The sequence below is a fragment of the Pygoscelis adeliae genome, unplaced genomic scaffold (genome assembly GCF_000699105.1).
Source record: "Pygoscelis adeliae isolate BGI_AS28 unplaced genomic scaffold, ASM69910v1 Scaffold10, whole genome shotgun sequence".
NCBI classification, from domain to species: domain Eukaryota; kingdom Metazoa; phylum Chordata; class Aves; order Sphenisciformes; family Spheniscidae; genus Pygoscelis; species Pygoscelis adeliae.
Window position 1 is genome coordinate 5,060,286 of NW_008824053.1, and position 7,044 is coordinate 5,067,329.

Below are 7,044 nucleotides of genomic sequence, written 5' to 3' on the forward strand. Positions count from 1 at the left end.
TCCCCCTCCCGCGGCTCTTTTTTTTTTGCTGTTTTTTTTTTTTGCCTACCCCAAAAAATGGGGATGCGGGAGGAGAGGGGAGCTACCCCGAAAGCCGGAGCCTGTGTTTGCGGGGAAGGTGCGAGCTCTGCGGGTCTGTTTGTTCATCATGGCGAGCGGCTGGGGCCCCGGGGGGGGGGGTGATTAAAGAGGCAAGGAAATAAAGTTAAAAGAAAAATACTCTCGGAGAAGGGAAGCTGGAAAACGGGGGCGGAAAAGCTGCTGGGGCTGGACGAGAGGGTGGGGGGGGCCCTGCAGCTGCTGCGTATCTTCTGGAGGTGCCGTGGAGCCATTAAGTGTCCGGGCAGCCCTGCAGCCTTGGAGAAGGGCCAGCTCTGCCGCTAACTGGGAGTGGACCTTAAACAAACCTTAATGCTGTTGTTTCAGCAGGGTGGAGTCCAGGAGAGGTCTTTTAATACGAAGCTAGCAGCAGAAAAAGTATAGAGGCTACAAGCTCCAGTTCAGCCCGGGACCATGACGGTGAGCCCCTCGCCAGTGTGTTGTGAGGCTTCCCAGGGGGCAGCTGGAAGGACCATCCAGTCCCTGGTCTAGCGTGGTCTTTGACCTGGACCATGTGCCTGGGAAGGGTACCTGGGCCTGAGAGCCGCCAGACTCTGATTTCTGTCTTTAGGGACAGCAGTGACGCTGCTTTGCCTCGACTCGTGTTACTGGATCCACTTCAAGCATGTAGTGGTTTTGTAACTTTGTGCCAGCCTGCCTGCCGTCTTTGACCTAGCGATCCTTACTTAGTTGGTGCCCGTCTATTTTCATCTTCTAAGGCTGTATTCGTCACCCAGGGCTTGTGTCCGTCCCCTGAGCAGGGCCTGGCTCCTGCAGGAGGCAGCAGTATCTGACTTTGGATGCACGCTCCCATTAGACCTGCCAGCCCAGCGTCTGGCTCCTCCAAATAGTTGGCACTTGGATCATGGGAGACAGCCTGTCCGAGCTCACTGCAACAGCTGGTGCCAGCCAGCTCTTCAAGGACTGGTGCCAGCAGCAGGAGGAGCGTGCCAGGTCCTGCTCATCAAACAGACCAGCAGCCGCCCCGTGGCTGCCACGGAGGGACAAAGGGAAAAGCAGCAGAGTAAGTCCCTCTCAACATGGCACCTCATGGGAAAGGTAGGCGTGTGCCTTTCAAGGAGGATGCAAGCTGGAGGATGAAGAGCTGCTGCAGGTCCCGGTGACCTCGGTAAGTGGCCTTCCCTCCCTGCTCCCATTTCCCCGCTGGTGGGAAGCGTGTGATACTCACCCGCCTCTGGGAAGCACTCGAGACTTTTAAATGGAAAACGGATCACAGAGGCGAAGCAGCAGTGTTTACTTTGGGGTCTACCCTTGGCTGCTTCCTCGCTTTCTAGAAGTGGTTCTCGCGGGGACGTGGGTATGTGCGCGCACGAGGTGGTCCTGGTGCTCGCCTTCCCTTGCAAGGCAGAGCCCCGCTTCTCCCGCAGGTTGCTAGGTTGCCTCCTATTAAGTGATGTGACCAGCATCTCTCTCGCGTAATTCTCTTCCTCCCACTGGAAGAACTGTTTGTTTATGTCCTTTAAATAAATATTTAGTATCTTTCATTCCTGTCTGCTGTGCTGCTTGTTTTTGTTATTGAAGAAGAGGTCAGAGTTCTTTGAGTTGGAAGTGGTGAGAGATAGAGCAAACCCTCCATCCCATGGGAATTTCTTCCATGCATTTCAGACTGGTTCCTAAGAAAGTGCTGTTTTCTGCACAGATGTGCTTGAAACCAGTGTGAGAAATAGAGCTCTGAATGGCAGCCTTTTCTTGGCATCGCTGGTACACCCTGGGCATGGCTCTGTGGCTGCGCTGAAGGCACAGACAACGTTCATGAATCTGACTGTATTCGATGGGAAGCCAACAGGGAGTGTGGAGAAAAGGTTTGATCTGATCACAAATAAAAATGTAAATGCAAGTGGGGATCCTACTTCAAAGCCCATACAAACGCCTCACAAGTAATTTTTATTTTTTCCACAGCCAGTTAATGTTTCTGGGGTACGTGGACACAGCACACTGCGAGCACGAGAGCGGGCTTTGACCCCATGCCTTGTCCAACTAGTTAGCACCTACACAATGCTGAGAGCACGCATAAGAGGATCCGGGGCTCCCCGCGCTCCTCCAGTGTTGTGTCTGATACTGTCTAAAGTAAGTTATCAGAGGTCCTAGGTGATGTTAGGTCTCTTGTTCTCTTGTGCTTGGTCTTTCCTACCTGCCAGCTCTTGGATAACTTGCGGCCCAGCAGCATGGGTGATTGGGGGGGGGAAACCTTCAAGGAAGTTCCAGGAGACTCTCCCCCCTGCCTTCATCACGCGTGCTGCTGGAGCTTTAAAGAAAGGGGTCAACCCTGCACCTCCCGCTCTCCAGGTAAGTGCTGATCTATGGGATTTCACAGTGAGCGAGCAGGTGGATGCAGACGCGTTTTATGGTCCAATGCTGCCTGCTCAGAGGAGGGCAGCTGGATCGAAGTCCCCAGGGGCCAAGGGCGAGAGATCCTCTATGTCCTGTTGGGGGGCACCAGCGGGGCAGGAAGGGATGGAGTTTCTTCAAGCCCATCAAGGCAGGGGCTTTGCTGGGACATAATCTAAGTCTTTTCTTTAGTGTCGATAAAGTGAACGTCTGTTGTGTCGGGCAGCAGTTTTGGGAGCGTGGCTCACACCTTTGCCGATGTCACACCTTTGGTGGATCGGAGGCCCTGCAGCTGCTTTGATTCTGTGGAGCATGCATGTGTGCTCGGAGGTCCTATATGAGGATCTTACAGCAAGAGCAAGGTTTTGGTCCATACAGAAACCACAGTGTCCTGTGGTTTTGAGGGGGGAGTCTTGGAAAAGCAGCAATCCCAAATGACCTGTAGCAGGTGGGTGTCACGTTTGTTTTATATAGCTAGGTTCTGTCCGTGCAAGTCACCTCTATTTGGCAGAACAGCCCTAAGCCATCGCCAGTGCCTTTATTGCGAGACAGCACCATTTATATGCGTACCACATGAACACACTACAAAACTATATACCAAGTCTGTCTGTTAGAGCCATGGGCTTGAGATGAAAATTCACGTTTTCTGTAATGCAGACATGAGAAGTTACGTAGTCATGTTTGTCATGAGATAGTCATTACTGCTGCTCAAATTAGTTGTCATAGCCTACGTAATAACTGTTACCAATTCTTTTTCCACTTTTTAAAATTTAGCAATAAGTGGACAGCAAGGTTGTACATAACATCCAATGAATCTGGTATTCTGGAAAGAGGGGGACAATCATTTTGGAAAACAGTTTCTCACCATTTTGTTTACCGGCTACTTAAGGATTGCTGGTTGGTCAGTGAAGCCTCCTCTGCTTGGGGCAGCACTGGGGCTGTTGTACCAGTGATATTTAGCAAGTCCGGTGGGATGTTGCTGAGGAGGACGCAGGAAGGTAAGGTCAAGCCTTCACAACGTTGACGACAAGTAGCTTCGCTGTGGGGAAAGTGGTTCTTAACATAGAGGTTGCTGCTTTGCTTTGTTTATCTTGGTTCTATTATTCAGGCAGTTTTTCTACCTGGCAAACCCCTCCAAACCTGAAGAAGTAGCCAACAACCAAACAGTTAAAAGAAATATCAAAATAAAATATTTCTGATAGATTTCATAAAGGATGAGTTATAGCAGAAAAAATATTTTGGATGTAAATATATTGTACTTCATTCTTCAATCCAGTAATGTATTTTTATTTATCTGAAAAGATTTAAGATGGCCCAAACTGTTTGGATAGCATGTAGAAAGCATTCCAGTCTGACAGAAGCTTGAATTGATTACTTTGCTGAGGGAGGGGAAAAAAAAGAGTTTTATTTAAATCAACTTTAAAGCTTTATTTTAAAGGGTGGATATTGGTAGCTGGAGAATACGCTCTGCCTTCCCCTCATATTGCAGCTGGACGGCAATAGCCAGCCTTCACTTATTTATTTATTTCCTGCACAGAGGGGAGGAAAATATAGGTCCATGAATCAATCTAGATAATGGGGAAGGCTGAATGTAATAAATAATACAGTAACAACCCTAAACTAATGAGCTGTTGCTAAGGTACATTTCACAGGCTCATCCTCTATATAAAAAGTCACTAATAATCCCTTGGTGTAATCAGATGATAAAGCTTTGCCATAAGGCAACACCTGTGCAATTAAAGCCGTGGATTCTTTTGCACGTTTCATTAATTTCAGGATTTTGTAAAGGCACAATGACTACACTAATAATCTAGTCTACTTGACTCCATGTCTACTGGAAACAGGGTGTCTAATTAGGTAAAGGTAATTAATTAGAGATAAATGGAGCTAATCAGACTCGGTTAACACTAATTCTCTGAATTAAGACATTTTGGAACACCTACTATTCCACTGGCTTTGATGTTTCCCAACAAACACTGACTTGGAAAGGAGTCAGAAACTGCTCCGTTTATTCTGTTGGAGATCGCCGGCCCAGCCCTGCAGCACCGCTTGCCCCACTAATCTTGCTGGGGGTCGGTGGGACCCTCTGAGCTGCCCTCACTCCTGTGGGTTTGCCGGGAGAGGCATCCCGTCCACCTGTGAGGTGTTGGGGGGTTGGTTTGATACCCCTGGGAGCCATTTGGTGTTTTTTTACTGGCTTCTGCCAGGCTTTTGCTGGCTGTGATATTTTCCCCACAGCCTTTTTCCCTGATGCGGGCAGATTTTTAAATTCTGGGATGTGCTGGTATTTGGAAGGGCCACCATAGCCTCTGCTGTGGACAGCATTCAAGGTGCAGAATGCAGTGCCTTTCCTCACAGGAGAGAGGAGGATCAAAATAAGAGAATTAAAGCCAATTTAAAAGAAATCTGGGTTATTCAGTGAAAGGATCAGGATTTCACAGGTGGTCTGTGCATTTGTAACTCTTTGGAGGCCGTGGGCCTGTTCTGGTGAGGAATCAGATGCTGCTCATCTTGCTTAGGTAACTAACCACATTGGGTTCAGGTGCCAGCATCTTCAAAACCAGCAGGACTACTGCGTGGGGGAGAATAAAAGTGAGTGGGACAAGAAGCGAGCGAGAAACCCAGTTGCCTCAACAGTGTGGAGTTCCTGTGTGCCTCTATTGCTAGCTCTGTGTTAGAGGAGTCCTGTTTGGCCTTTTTTCCCAGGTAATTGTTTCTTCCTGGCGTGAATTAATGTGTAGTACTGATGGCAGATGTGGTGGAAAGATGCTGTGACTGATATATGCCTATACTGAAATGATAGTGTCACCACCACCGGCTCTGCTGGCGTTTGGGGATGGGACCATGCTGGGCATATGGAGCAAGCGCGTTTTAGAAGGTATTGCCTCTTGTCTCTGCATGATGTTAAGCTACAAAGTAGGATGATTGCCCCTCACCTATAGGTGGTCTGCTCATTTCGGCTGTAAAGCGTGGCTGATGGAGGGTTCTTCATCTATCGCTTGAATGCTAGGAGGTGTGGGATGTGCTTCTTCCCTCCCACATCTAGAGGACCGGGTTATTTTTTTAAATTTGTATTTCTAAAAACGCCTAAGCTGGTGTTGCGCAGTGTGGTACATAAATAACAAGAGTGAGCCAGGAACGAGCCCTTGTAGGGTGAGCTCTAGCCTGAGGTAAGCCTCTACCAGCTGAGCTATGCTACTCTCACTAGAGGAGATGAAATAGAAATGTCTGAATACTTTTATTACCAGATACTTTCTGGATTGACCTTTCAATAACTTGTTAAACTACAGAAAATATTTCTGTTTTCTAGATGTGAAAGACCTGCTGGGTCATATAGTCCACAAATGGACCTCTGGATATTTTTAATCACAGCTTGGTGACTTTGGGCTTTCAGGAGCAGGTGGGGCTTGAGCCCCGCTGTTGGAAATAACTTGTGTTTCCAAGGATGGACAAATCCTGGTTAACAGTTGCAGAGAGTTGTGGATACAAGGGAACCATTGCGGCCACAGCCTCCGGGGAAGGAAGAGGAATTTGGGTGTGTGTCCCCTGTACACCAGGGGGGGAAACTGCTGCGGTGACCTGGCTTGGCTGCACCTTGTTAGCATGGAGCCGGGCCAGAGCCCAGAATGAGGGCAGCCACTGCTACCCCCAGCCTTTGGTCAGGGCTGCAGAGCAGTTGTGTAAGTGAGAGTCCAAGCCTGATTCGCTCGCAGTAATTTAACCCCTCTTGTGCTATTGAGGTTACCAGTCTATGCAGTCTTCAATCACGTTTGTATTCTTTTGTATCATAGGAAATTCAAGAGAGTTTCAGACTCCAGCACATCAGGTTTCAAATCTAGTTGCTAGTACTGTCATCTGATGCACTTGTCCTTTTGAACGTGGCCCTGCGCGTTGCTTAGGCTTCATGTGCTTTGAGGAGGTCCAGTTCAACGCGCTGCGCAGGGAAGGTGGGAGATGTCCGGAGGGGTCACACAGCTGCTGAAGCCCTGCTTGGGCTGACCACCGCGCACGCGCAGTGCTGAGTGCCTCTCTAGCGGAAGGGTGAGCTGAGTCTCTCGAGTGCCTGGAAGCTCTGGGCGTGGCAGAGTCACTATCTTCTTAAGTCATAGTCGCTCATTAGTGTAACTCGGGTGTTGGCGGTAAATCCAGAGGTTGAACGAACTTTTGAAATAAAAGCTCAGATGACAGCGGTTTTCTTAAGGGAAACTGGCAAACGTCCCAGAAGGGGCAGCTTGTTTGAGGAATGAAATCCATCTTTCATTTTCCTTTGCACATCCTCCTTCTAGCGTCTCTGTGCCAAAAGGTGAAGATGCTGAAATTCCTGTTGTGCTCCCTGGATGACAGAGCTGCTAAGTCCATCGCAGTCTGACACCCCTTCTCTCCTACAGGGATGGGCTGAATCAGCACCCGCTGGTGTTGGATATCATTATAGAGCCACTGGATGTCCATGAACTTGTCCAGACAAGTCCTTAGGTAAAGGATGGGATTCTTCTCACCTGACTATGTATAGCTGCATCCAGACTTGCTTTCTAGGCTCCCTTTATTGGGGAGAAATGGGCGCCAGCACGGTTACTCTGACCCGCTTGGGGTTTCTCA